The 13333-nt window shown below is 36.6% G+C and overlaps 2 long non-coding RNA genes across 14 annotated transcripts in view; one reads left to right on the forward strand and one right to left on the reverse strand.

The window, feature by feature from the left end:
- LOC137203598 (uncharacterized) overlaps window positions 1–13333 on the reverse strand; it is a 220998-nt gene that overhangs the window by 169336 nt on the left and 38329 nt on the right. The window lies entirely within an intron of this gene.
- Window positions 10864–13044, forward strand: LOC137203969 (uncharacterized). The gene is made up of 3 exons (XR_010933398.1): window positions 10864–11031; window positions 12294–12385; window positions 13024–13044. It is a non-coding gene; the product is annotated as an uncharacterized lncRNA (long non-coding RNA).

Genomic DNA, 13333 nt, shown 5'->3' on the forward strand with positions numbered 1-13333 from the left:
GTAAATGAAAATGCCCTGGATCAGTGGCTGTCAAGGTGTGCTTCCTGGATCAGCAGCATCAGTATCACCTGGACATTTGTTAGAAATTCAAATTCTCAATTCCATCCCAGAATCAGAAATTGTGTGATGCATGGTCCACCACCCAATGTTTTAACAGTATCTCTAGTTGATTCTGATGATGCTAAAGTTTAAGAACCATTACCATAGACATTATTCAAACCTAATTTTCAAATTTAGTAATATTTTATTTTTAAAAAGAAATCATCAAATAAGCTTATTATTTAGGTGAGGCTACTCTCCTAGCAGATTATTTCTAGAATTAAAGATGTGTGATATCTGCAGAGGAAAGTGAAATATGCCATTAGAGCTTTAATGTTTAGTCCATACAGACATGTGGACATCATACTTTTTCATATGTATATAGTCATTTAGCAAGTATTTATTGTGGACTACTATGGTCAAAGCACTGTTCTAGGCATCCAATACAGTCATAAAGAAGATAGATGCAACCTCTGCCCTCATCAAGTCTGTGCCGCTTGATATGAAGAGTTGTGACCTTTTATGAATGCTTTGACAGATTTAGCTGGGCTATAATTTACTGCAAGTATTTTTACTGAGTTCTCAAAAGTGTTTTGGAAACTAAGATGGATTCTGTGTGAAAATACACAATTTTGAGACAACTATTATTACTTGAAAATGAGTGTATTATGGTAGATAGGAATAGTTTTCAAATTTCATGTAATCATATTCCTATTAATTTCGTTTAAACTCATTTCAATATGACACAGTTGCTGTCATGGCACATGACTGGTTATGAAATACTGTCCATAATTATATCACTCAAAAAACTTCAAATGAAGACAATTATAAAACATGATATTATCAACAAGAACATTTTAAAAGAATGATTTCTACAGAACTATTTTTCATCTACTTAGGCAAGATTTACATTCGCCATAACATAATTGGAATTTTTTGAGAGAGATGGCTACCGTGATGGAAAATTATCATTCCTTAGCATGACAGCCTCATGGTGTAAGAGCTGTACTGTGCCAATACACTCAGTACATAAGAGTGTATTGTACCTTCCACTCACAATGGCTGCTTCATAGAATGGTGAAGGGAGTAAATAGAAAAGGAATCTGCTGAGAGCTGAAACATCTGATAATTAATATATTTCACAGACATCATATATTTTCCCTTAGTTTTGAGAGACCCATTAAGAAATTTAAAAAAGAAACTTGAAATACTTTTCCTTGGCAAGCCAGACAAGTGGACAATTGATAACATTTCTCTACAGACTTACACCTATTTTTTGATTTGCCTTCCAACCTCATGTGCTAAGAAAAAGAGAGATTTTATTTGTTTCTTTTTTTTAAAAAACAAACCTGTAATTATTTAAGGGGAAGAGTCAACAGACCTTACTGGTTGAGTGGACATGAGTGCTGAAGGCAAAGGAGAGGCCTGGGGGAGATGGGGACATTTCAGTAAATATGAGGAACAACGGGAGACAAGCAGTTTAGTGGGGATTTTCATAAATTCTATTTTGATCGTGTTGCTTTTGAGGAGCCTCTGAGACATCCGAGTGGAGACGTCAAGTGAGCATTGTGATCTGTGAGATGGCCCCCAGAAGAGAAGTCAGGGCAGGGAGTGCTGGCATGCTGGGGGTAATTGAAACCAGAGACTAGAAAGAACTGTTTGTTTGGGGGGAGCATGCAGGGAGACAGAAGAGGAGGGCTTGGATGGTCTTAAAGACTTCTTCATTCTGAGTCAGGAGGATGGTGAGGAGCCAGGAAGGGATATAAATAGGACCCTGCAGTAGGATGCCGTCAGGAGAGTGTGAAATTACAGATGCTGAGCACGGGAACTGTTTAAAAGAAACTATAAAACAAGAGACTGTTCTGAATAGTGCTGAAAGGGCTGGTTAAAAAAGCACCTCACCTCCCTCCACCCTTTTCAAAAAAATTCTCAATAGGCCTGACTTGGGTAGGTTCAAGGAGACTGGAAAGGGAGGAAGTGGAAACAGAATAGATAAAACTTTCAAGGAATTTGACTTTGGAGATGAGAGAAGACAAAGAATGCTATCTGGAAATGCTATGGGTTAAGGGGAATTCAACTTTTTTAAAGGTAGTACTGCTTCTTGAGTTTGCTTTTTAATAGTATAACTGCAAAGTTCAGGAGACAGAGGATAGTGCAAAAAGAGTGGGGGAAAGTGAGATTCAGGGACAGGGCTCTGATTTAGACATCAAAGTGCTCACCTACCTCTTTCATACAAAAAAGAAAGAGGGAAGCGTGGACACCAATGCAAGCATTTTGTAGACTTCAAAGAAAGCAGTGAGGTTTACTGGCAGATGCATTTATGTTTTCTTTTCTGTGAAATTGAGGATGAGATCATCTGTTGAGTTTGTTTTTGTTGGGAGATAGTTGAAAAAATGTGTAGAAGGTATTAACAAGTAATTTTGGAGTTTGGGAGAGTAATTTGCTTAGGGAAATAGAGTATGAATACGTGGCAGTGTCATGGTTTCAGTTGAATTTAAAAAAGAGTATATTACAAATCCATTGTGTAATATAATGTTGTGCATATTTTTATGTATATATATCAATGCGTGTGTGTTTGTATACACACATGCATAGATACACACGATTATATACATAAATATCATACTGCCTAGATGGATAATATCTATATATCTTTCTATGTAAATGTGCACAGAGAAATGTCTGGAAGCATTTGAATGCAAAGCATTGGTCAATGACATAATATATTTACATGCATACAGACCACCTTCAATGATGCATTCACATATCCATCTATGTGATAAAATTTAAGATAGTTTCACTCTATTTCTTGTAGTTTTATGCATTTTTGCACATTATGAATGAGCATGTACTGCTTGCTCACTAAGGCAAAGAAACAAGAAAAATATTCTGTAAGTTAAATTGATTATGTTATTGGTAAAATAACTGACTGCAATAACCTAACTCTATGTTTATACCTTATAGTACTCATTCAAGTCTAAATATTCAGAGGGGCAATGTTTCAACAGGCCCCAGCCTCTTTTAGGAGCTATGGCATGAAACCACAGTGACATAGCTCCTATTTTATAAAACCTTACTTTCCTATAGTTCCCTTTTTACCTACTGACACCAGAAAATATTTAATCAATCAGATCTCCTTTTTATGCTAGCTGCTACAAAGTACAGGGTCAATTAATTAATATCCATAGCATTCTCTGGCTCTATTTACCACAGCAGGTTGACAAAAATCTAATTCTGGGGTATAACTTTAGGTATTGGTCAAGAAAAGATTCTCTGATGTGTTCCAAGTTTGGGAAACTGTGGATGAAATGGAGTTGAATATCAAGTCTGGGTCTTCTGGCTTTTTATTTTTACTTCCGGAGTTTTCAGAGACTTTAAAAGGCTGAAAAGTAGAGTTTGCAGTATTTTCCAGGCTTCCTTGTCTCAGAAAGTGTCCGTGTGTGTGTGTGTGTGTGTGTGTGTGTGTGTGTGCGCGCACGCGCGCGCGATGCACCTGCATGGGTACTGCCTCATGGAACATATTTAGCAAACTAGGGAATGCTGTTTGATACTGTATCTTAGTTTATACTTCTCCCTAAATTTTAAAATTCCTTCTATCTCAGATACTTTAAATTTATGTTATCTTGCTTACTTTTCTGTAGACAGTTTAATTTTTTTAACAAAGGAGAATAAGCAAACAACTTAGTATGTCATGATAGGATAGCACTTTTTTTTTCATACCAGTGGTCAGGATTATCATAACAAGTCTTCTAAAAATGACACTGTCTTTTAAGTGATTTTCAATCTCCATGATAAAACTGAATTATATAATATATAGCTATATATTGTGTAATTTGATTATAATATGTCAATTATTAGATATGTCAAAGGGCAAACTTCTCAAAATCAAAAAATACTGATAAAGACTTCAAAGAGATGTGGAATTCAAGAATTTTCTATCATTTTTGATTGATGACTACCTTGGTTATTTAAGAAAATAATAAATAAGCATAAAAATACTGTAAGTTGCAGTCCATTATTTAATCCTTTTAAATTAATTTAAGCATGCAATATTGGGTCATCAAATGATTTGCATTGAATCAATAAGGGGAAATCAAAGCATTGAAACAAATAGGAAAGAATGGACCCATGATAGCAACAATATATCTGAGAACTGACAACATTCTTCTTAGTCATCCTTACATGTTTAGATATAAATATAGACACAGATATAGATATATAGACATCTATATATAAAGAATACCTAAGTAGTGCTCAACTGGGTCCAATAAATATTTTAAGTGATTTTCAAACAGTCTGAATTTGGCAAAACAAAAGAAGTTTTAGTAGATCATTCTTCCTTGAATTTTATATTCTTTTGAATTGTAGGGAAAGTCAGTCCATGTGTTTCTGACTCAGAAACGTTTAACTCATCAAAACACTTGCTTTGTAAATAATATTTATTGCCCAAAACTTTTTGAGGTCTTATAATAAGTTCCCAACCCAAAAATTTCGGGATAGGTTTTACTCTGAAGAAACTAGTGAGAAAAAATGGTTCAAGATATCGGTTTGGAATATTTAAACCAAAGTTTAAATAGTGAATTATTCTTGGAAAATTTTCCCCTAATATTATATTTCTAAATTATAGTCTGTATTAAGAAAATATACACATTCATTTTTCTTGTTTCTGTAGATGATCTTCCTGGTTTATTCACTGTATGTAAGAATATACATTTTTAAGTTCCTGGAGAACATAATATGGAAATAATGTCTAACCAAAATTATAGTTGAAAGGTAGAAAGGGACCCGGGAAAAAGCAGTAGAATTTATATGTACAAAAAATGAGATTTTAACATGTAAATGTATTATCAGTAAATCTGAGATAATTCTTAAGCAGTGGTCTTGCTTGAAATGTCTCATATCCAGATTTATGGAGCTACATCTAGGACTAAAACTCAGATATCCAAAAATGTTTGCTTAGTCATTTTTAATTTAAATATAGCCATAATTTAATATTTTATAAGCTGGAGGATATAATTATTTAATATCAAGCAAAAACTAATGCCCTAATTTTAAAAGAAATGAAGCATATAAGGAAGCAAGTATAGATTTTACAAATTTCTGGGTTAGCTAAATTCTGGAGAGATCAAATTGATTTAAAAGATGTTTCAGGCAAATGAGATGTAATAGAGTTAGGAAATTCAGACACACTAAAATGAATCTAAATTCATTTATTACTAGGCATTAATTACTTTAAAGAAGATTAGGTTTTGTTAAAATAGAAAGAACTATTATATTATGTTCTATAGCCTTACATATATTCATATATATACCATGTACATAATAATATATCTACATATATATATATTTTAATCTGACCTCCTTTCTTACATCTAATCAATATTCATAATAGAAAAATCTACACCTATGTTTATGTCTACACCTACATCTATATATGTAGACATACATGTGTATCTATCATATGCATAAATCTAGGCATAACCATTTTTTAATGGTTACATAATATTCTACAGTATGGATTGATCAAAATTGTTTTACTAATTGTTCCCTGTTTTAAAAAAAATCACCTTTTAATACACTATCCTATCAAAGGATTTTCACAAATTTTGCTACTTGCACCTGTGAATAGTCTTGCAAATTTCTTCTCTTAACATGTGAGGTGGTTTTTATTAAAAATATTACCAGGGGTGGAATTGCTGTTTCGTATGGAATACAAATATTGTACTTAAATAGAAATGGCACATTTTGTTCCATACTGTATGTACAAATTTACCCCCGATAGCAATATATAAAATATCCTGTATATCCATACTCTCCTGTTATTTTCAGATTAAATTAGATGCCAAATGAATGAGATCTCATTGTGGTGTTGGTTTTATGTTCCTAACCACCACTGATATTGAAAACTCTTTATATTTTTATTGCCTATCTGGGTTTTATTTTTTGTGAAATGTCACTACATATCTTTGGCCCACTTTTCTATTATATTTTTGTGCTTTTTGTATTAGTTTGAAGTATTTACATATTCTTGATGCTAATATTTTCTCTGTTGTGTGTATTGTGTACATGCCCTCATGGGGCACACAGTGCAGGGGCAGATTTTACATATCTGAGAAAAATGCTAATAAGAGAGACATGGGATTATACCAGATTATCATGGGGAGTTTGAAGTATTCAGGGAGGTCAGGGAAAGCTTTGTGGGGAAAATTACAATTTAGCTGATATCTGGGACTGAATAGGGGTTAGCGGTGGAAGAGGAGAAGCAATTTAGGTAGGAGGAAGAGCATATACACACACTTGAGGTCAGTCAAAGCAGTGTGGGCACCAGGGGATGAGAAGAAGGGCAGCGGGGCTGGACCTTCGGGGGTGAGGTGTGAAGAAGGCTGCTTGTTCCTCAGTGGGCTGACCACACAAAACCCTAAAGCCATTTTAAGTGTTGTGGTGTCATCCTAAGATCCATGGGATATCAATGGACTGTTCTGATTGGGTATTTAACATCAAACTTGTGTTCTAAAAAGCTGCCTCTGACTATGGAATAGAGAATAGATTGTGAAGTGTGCTGCCCAGTGGCCCTGTATATCACTTAGAAGACTTTTTTTAGTAATACAGTAAGAAATGTTTGTAGGTTGACCTGTGCTGTAAGGATGGAGAGTGAGAGAAAAGAATGTATTAGAGAAAAACTATACAATGAAATCAACAGAATTTGTTTTAGTAGAAGGTAAATTTGGCTCTAGGATGAGATCCAAGTTCTAGGCTACAAGTGATTACTAAGAAACTTGTTACATTAATCACTTAAAAGGAGAACTTAAACAAAAATCTTTTAATTAAATTACTATCTGTTACTATGAAACTGATGATTAATGAAAGCATTAGGTGTCTAAGACTTCAGGCACCGGGTTAAGGATGTCTTCATTTGGATCCCAGATTCACCATTTACTCTCTCAAACCTCCATATCTCTTTTTGCCTGTACAATGGAGCTGCCAACCTCAAGTGGTTGTTGTGAGAATTAAGTAATGAAAAAAAGTGCTTCATAGACATTTGGCACATCCCAATGAGCTAGATAAATATTCGTTATTATTGAAATTATTCCATTACTACCATTATTAACTGGGGAAAGCACTGTGATAAAAGTTAATTTTAAAAATACAAATAGAGGCAAGATTGCAGTTTCTATTGATTCAAATGTTATTACCGGGGTTGGAAATTCCCTCTCCTTAAACATGAACATGCAATGTAAATGGAGGATTTTGAGGGCTAATGGTAGGGAAATCTGTTTATCTTTGACATTCCCCAGGGCACTTGGGCAACTCTGAGGATCTCAACTGTTCACTTGTTTGCCTTTGGCTTACTCAAGGAACAAGGAAATCGTGAAGAGATGCTGTTTCGATTTCTTGGATTAACACTGTATTGAGTTGCATAATTATTATAGAGATAATCAGAACATAGCAGATTTATTTCTAGGATGAATAGAAGAACATGGATTTCCATATTAATTGGTAACATTTACTACAGAGAACATATACTAATATTCACTTCAGATATCTTCCTGTTATTTCATTAGTCTAGAAATTAAACATTTTTTTGTTGTTTTAAATCCTCAGTTTAGTCATCCTACTAATTTAAAATTGTACAATTTCAGCCCAAGTATTGTAATTGGTCACTATGGGGTACCAATCACTACTTGAGCTTGCAAGGTGAGAGCTATACCAAATACTTGATGCTAATATATGTGCTATGTCTTAATTCATCTTTTTATTTTAGGATAAAAAGAAATCAGGGGAAACGTGTTTGCCAATAACCCTTAATATATTTCTCCCTAGAGCAATGATTATAAGATTCCATTTCAAGGGAATACAACGGTATGGACACTAAGCAGTTCAAATATGTCAATCCCTACTAATTTGGTCAAAGTCAAGGATTTTTAAAAAAGGGAAAAATCAGTTTCTGTTGAATTTCCTTTCATGCTTTATTTTAGAAATTTGTAAAACTGTCTTTTACTACCTCTCAGACAGTGAAATAACAATGAATTCTGCTCCAGGCGAGCTGCTTTCCAGGCCAACCTGTCAGGAGAGAGACAGACAGCTGAGGGTAATTCATTCTCGCCACTGGGTCTCAAGTGACTTGTGAAGGGATGTGGAATTTCTAAAATATAAATAGCACTAATTTACAGCAAGAAATAGAAAGTGTTCTTCATGTTTGCAGAGAGGCAAAAGATGAGCTGTAAGCAAGGGAAAGCTAGCCAGGTGGGATTTAAAAATTAAAATGCGGGAATTCTGTCCGATTCTAAAGGACACACCTTAATCAAGAATTACTTGGAGTAACCGATTCCTAGTGTTTTACAAGTCTTTTATTCCTCAAAATGATCTCAATATGCAAATAAATCATATGCAAATGAGCTTTGGATGAAGATATGAAAATAAAATACGCCAATGAAAATAAAATGAATGGAGAGAACTAGAAATAGCCAAAATAGGCTCAAACCTCTTTTTTGCTAATTAATTCAGCATGCAACTCACATTCCAGTAGTAGCAGAGAGACTGAGCCCACACTCAAACTGTCAGTGAATCCTAAACCAAAACTGGAGTCTGGGCTCTCATTAGGGTCGTGCTAGCAGAGCCGCACAATGAACTGACTTGCTGCCAGGGCACCAGTGTTCTCTCTTGCAGAGCTCCTGTGGGGAAGAAATCTGATACCACTTCACAGTGGCAAATGCTATTACTTCCAGTATTCATCCCACGGAATTCATCAATCTTTGTTTGTATTTCTAACACTAGTATATTGAAGTCCTCAGGAAAAATATGCGAAGATATAAATGAAGGCAAGACTCCAGGAAAGTTTCTTTTTTTCCTTCCCTTCTTTAGTTTTTGCTATTAATTCACATGAGAATGTGTCTCAGAACCACTTGTCTTCAGTATGTCCTAGAACTAGCTCCCTTTGGGTTAATTTGGCAGAGATTACTGAGGGAAGAATCATGAAAACACTCTTTAGATGTGAATTTGTCATCAAGGACAGACCAACAGGATGGAGAAGTAATGATGCCAAGTTCACACCTGCTTGTCCCTGTGTCAAGGTAAGGCAACGTCATGGTGTCGGACTCTGGATGTCCATGGTCATTTCATTCAACGGGCTTTCCTACCCACGTCACATGAAGCAGTTTCGGGCAACACATTTCCAGTATCAATGGGGACTAAGACTTGGGCTGCTTAATGACCATAAAGAAGTAAACGCACAACTCAAGCCAATCTTGTTAGAATACAGCCTGCCCAGCTAGCAGGCTGGTGAAGAGTTCCCTTTCCTAGAAGTCAGGAGCCTGGTGTTAGTTAGCATGGGTATACACCTAACTACTCCAATCTTTTCCCATCTAACCCTTTAACTTAACTGCAGAAACTGGGTGTGCAATTTTATAAATACTCACAAAGCTGAATTTATTGCTCACGTTGTTAAATTTTTATTTGATTTTTCTGTTAAAGCTTTTATCTATGAATTGCCTATTTCTCATGTAATTTTGCAATTACATATTATATATATTTAATTTTTCTCATTTTTCCTCAGTTGAGCAATACAAATTGATCCATAACTAAGTGTATTGATTTTTCTTCTGTCATGTCCAATCTGTTGTTAAACTCATCCAGTGACTTATTCCAGGATTATATTTTAATGGAGAAAATACATTTGTAGTTTGATAATATACTCTATTAGACCTGCATGTTCTATTGTATTTTTCTAATCTCAGGTTACAGCTTCGAACCCTGCAGTCTGTAGTCACACATTCTGTTCAGGTGTGACATGGGTCAGACCGTGACATGACTTAGATTCACTACAGACACGACACTTGGCAGATGGGGGTCTCCCTGTCCTCCTCCAAAGGCTCTCCTATCTGAGGATGATACCCTTTGCCATCACCATCTGCCCTCTCTTGGTTATGAATGACACCAGTGTGTGACCATTAGCAACCCCAGTTCCCAGGGCAAGTCTTTTATCAATGTGTCTTAGTCCATTCTGTTACAGCTGCCCGAATGCACTGAGACAAGGATTAGCCTACATGTATTGAAAATTAAAATTACTACCATTTTCCCCATGAGACTGTGTCTTCGATGTCAGCAAATATATCTTGGCTGACTGTTCTCCACCAATGTACCCTCATCTATGGCACAAGATAGTTTTCATTGACTATTAGTTGAACAAATACTCTCCCTCCTCTGACCATCTTAAGAACATTGTCTATCAATGCTCTCACACCCATTCTTCCCTAATCAGCACAGATTGTGTATTCATTATCCTGTACCATACAAGGTACCTAGCAGTTACAAAAATGTTGGAAGGTAGCTCTTACCCTCTCAAGGAACTTACTGTGTCCGGCGAGAACAGGACAGCCCTTGGCTCACAAAATGAGAAGTTTAGGGAGAAGAGCCACTGCAGGCATACCCGGGTTTAGCACCCGTTCATGTCTCTGACCCACTTCACCAGTTTGCCTCCTTTCCTGGCTCCATATGGCAGATTTTGGTATCATTAGTCTCCTATCTCTATGACAGCTAGTCCAGAGGAACAGAGAACTTCTCTACTCAAAAAACACACATAAAACTACAGGTCTCAGGTTTCACCTGCCCTATGGCCTTGCCTTGCATATGTTCTTATCCTGAACCAACCACTCTAGCTCGGGGGCTGGACCACTGCTGACTGGTTTCCTTCAGACTTGTGCTCATTTCTGGATCCTGCCACCGGACTCCACACCACCTGTGAATGTTAGTGAGAATATGGTAGGCTGGTGTTTCAAGGACTCTCATGTGCTTTGTATTCACTTGAGGAGCTTATTAAAATGTGGATCCAGATTCAGCAGATCGAAGGCAGGGCCTGAGATTCTGCATTTCTAACAGGTGCAGATGATGTGATACTGCTGGCTGGTGGCCACCCTCGGTCCTAGAGCAAAAGAGTGAGGAAGTATTCCCAAGGAACAACTGGGAGATTCCTGCTCCAAGAAGTGGGAATGGATGGTGAGTGGCAAGAATAACAAAATGTGTTCAGTCTAAGAGCTGAGTGAGTTGAGAAGAAGGAGAGCTTAGAGTAAAGATGCCCAGAGTGCTTCTAGGCAGCGTCCCCTCCACAGCGTGGGCTGGAGAGCCAGCTGCCTGCCTGCCGTGGAGCCAGGGCTGCCACTCATAGCAGCAGTGACCTTGCTTCTCTGGGCCTTGGTAGCTTCCCCTGGAAAATTGAGGCAATGTCACTTTTATGTTATAGGGCTGTCACGAGGAATAAACGATTAATATTTCTAAAATACTGAGAACAGTGCTGGGCATACAGAATGTACTCTGTTAGTTTTCTCAAATAAAAATAAAGCTGGGGCTATAAAGAAGTAATTATCAGGGGTGTTTTTTAAGAAGTCAGTATCTAAGGCTGGAAGCAGGGAGGCTTGTGAGAGAGAGGTGACTGGGTCTCACCCCAGGGTTTCTGACTCAGTGGATCTCAGGATGCGCTTGAAAAATGGCATTTCTAATGAATTCTCCACTGATGCTGATGCTGCTTGTCTAGAGGCCCAACTTTATGAGCAAGTGGGCTGGGACCCTAGGTCTCAAACTTGAGTGCATGTTGGATCAGGGCCGGGAAACGGATTAAATACATAAGTGGAAAAGATCTTAAACTCTGTATAATGGTATAGTTTAAAGTCTAGGCAGCTGAGAAAATTATGCTGTGTCATGCTTTTTATTCCTCTAACAGTTTTTACCCCTACGGCTTCTAATGCACAGTGGTGGTATAGGACAAGAAATATGACAAGGAAACAGAAGGACTTCCTTTGTATTATATAGACTTGAACTACCTTTTCAGATTTTAAGCTCAAGAAATAGAACTCTTTCCCCTGAAAATCCTGATGATTTAATATTTTATTCAGTCTTCTAATTTTGTAATAGAAGTAGTCTAATTCATCTCCAGGTGGGATAGACTCAGTAAAGGAATGGGAATTAGGAGACATCTCTTCCACTTAAATCTCGGCCTCCAGCTTGTGGCCTTGCATACACCACTCATCCCCAGGAGAGCCAAGGTTCTCATCTGACAAATGAAGAAGTAAACTTAATCATCTTTATATTCGACACCTCCTTTGGTGGCTCTCAAGACCCAGCAGTTCACTTTCTCCAAGAAAGACTCTAACTGTATAAAAGTAGAATTTGAGTAGCCCCTTCTGTTCCTACTCAGAAAACAGAAATAGGCTTTCTAGTAATAGGACCCTTGTTCTAATTTGGGCCATCTATGTTCCTCCCAGGAATTTGGAATTTACACTGAAAAACAATAGGTACAGATTTCTTGGCCGCACTACCATGGCAATGACAAAACCCTGAAGTGAAGATTTATAAGGTAGGCTGGTGCCCCTACACTTAAGGATTGGCTTTTTAAATTTCCCAAATCTCATCAAAAACCCTTTCCCTATACTAATTTTTTTTGATTATATTAACTACGGTAGAGTCTTTTGAATGCAACACAACAATAGCAAACTTTGTTTCTGCGATCTCTTCATTCTCTGATAAATTTTTGTAACTTTGAATATGGATGGATTACACTGAACTTCTAATAGCTGTAAATATACTGAATAAAGGAAATTATAAGTATGCATGATATACCGTGGTCTTCATTAGAGCCTTATCCCATCCCACCCCAACTTTCCAAAGAATTCTTGGAAATATGAGAGGTAATTGAATTTTCCATCAAATATGGGATGGAGATTTGAGTACTTTTATGTAAATTTCAAAGGCCAGAATGTCCTGAGAGTGTAAAGGTTTGGCAATAATCCACTGCAGTGGTATGCTGAATACATAATAAACTGGAAAAACTCCTGAAATCACCTCCACTTTTACAAAATGCTTTTTGGAGTGATAGTTCTTCTAACCCCAGGAACTTATAATGATCGTTTTCTTCCAATCCTAATGGCTTACATTTTTTCCCTAGGAGAGCTCAGCTTAGTAATCATTTTTTTAAATTTTTGCTCTATTTTTTAGTGTAACTATACCTCTAGGAGCAAGAATGTATCTTCCAACCTTTCTAAAAGGGACTCTTCAGGAAAATCCCAGGCATTATTGGTAAGTGGATGTAATTTTAAATAGTCAGCTAGAGAACACAGCATAAAGACCTAGAGAAAATAACATCAGATTTGTTAACAACTTGTTTGGAAAACTTGAAATTCTAACATGCATATAATGGAAGGAGGATCAAATAAAATAAATAAGCATTAATAGTCAAACAAACAAAACTCCTTAGTCCAAAGGGACTAGTGCCACCAAATAGATGCTGTTTTTTCTAGACCCTGTT

This window comes from Pseudorca crassidens, chromosome 1 (assembly GCF_039906515.1).
Source record: "Pseudorca crassidens isolate mPseCra1 chromosome 1, mPseCra1.hap1, whole genome shotgun sequence".
Lineage (NCBI taxonomy): Eukaryota > Metazoa > Chordata > Mammalia > Artiodactyla > Delphinidae > Pseudorca > Pseudorca crassidens.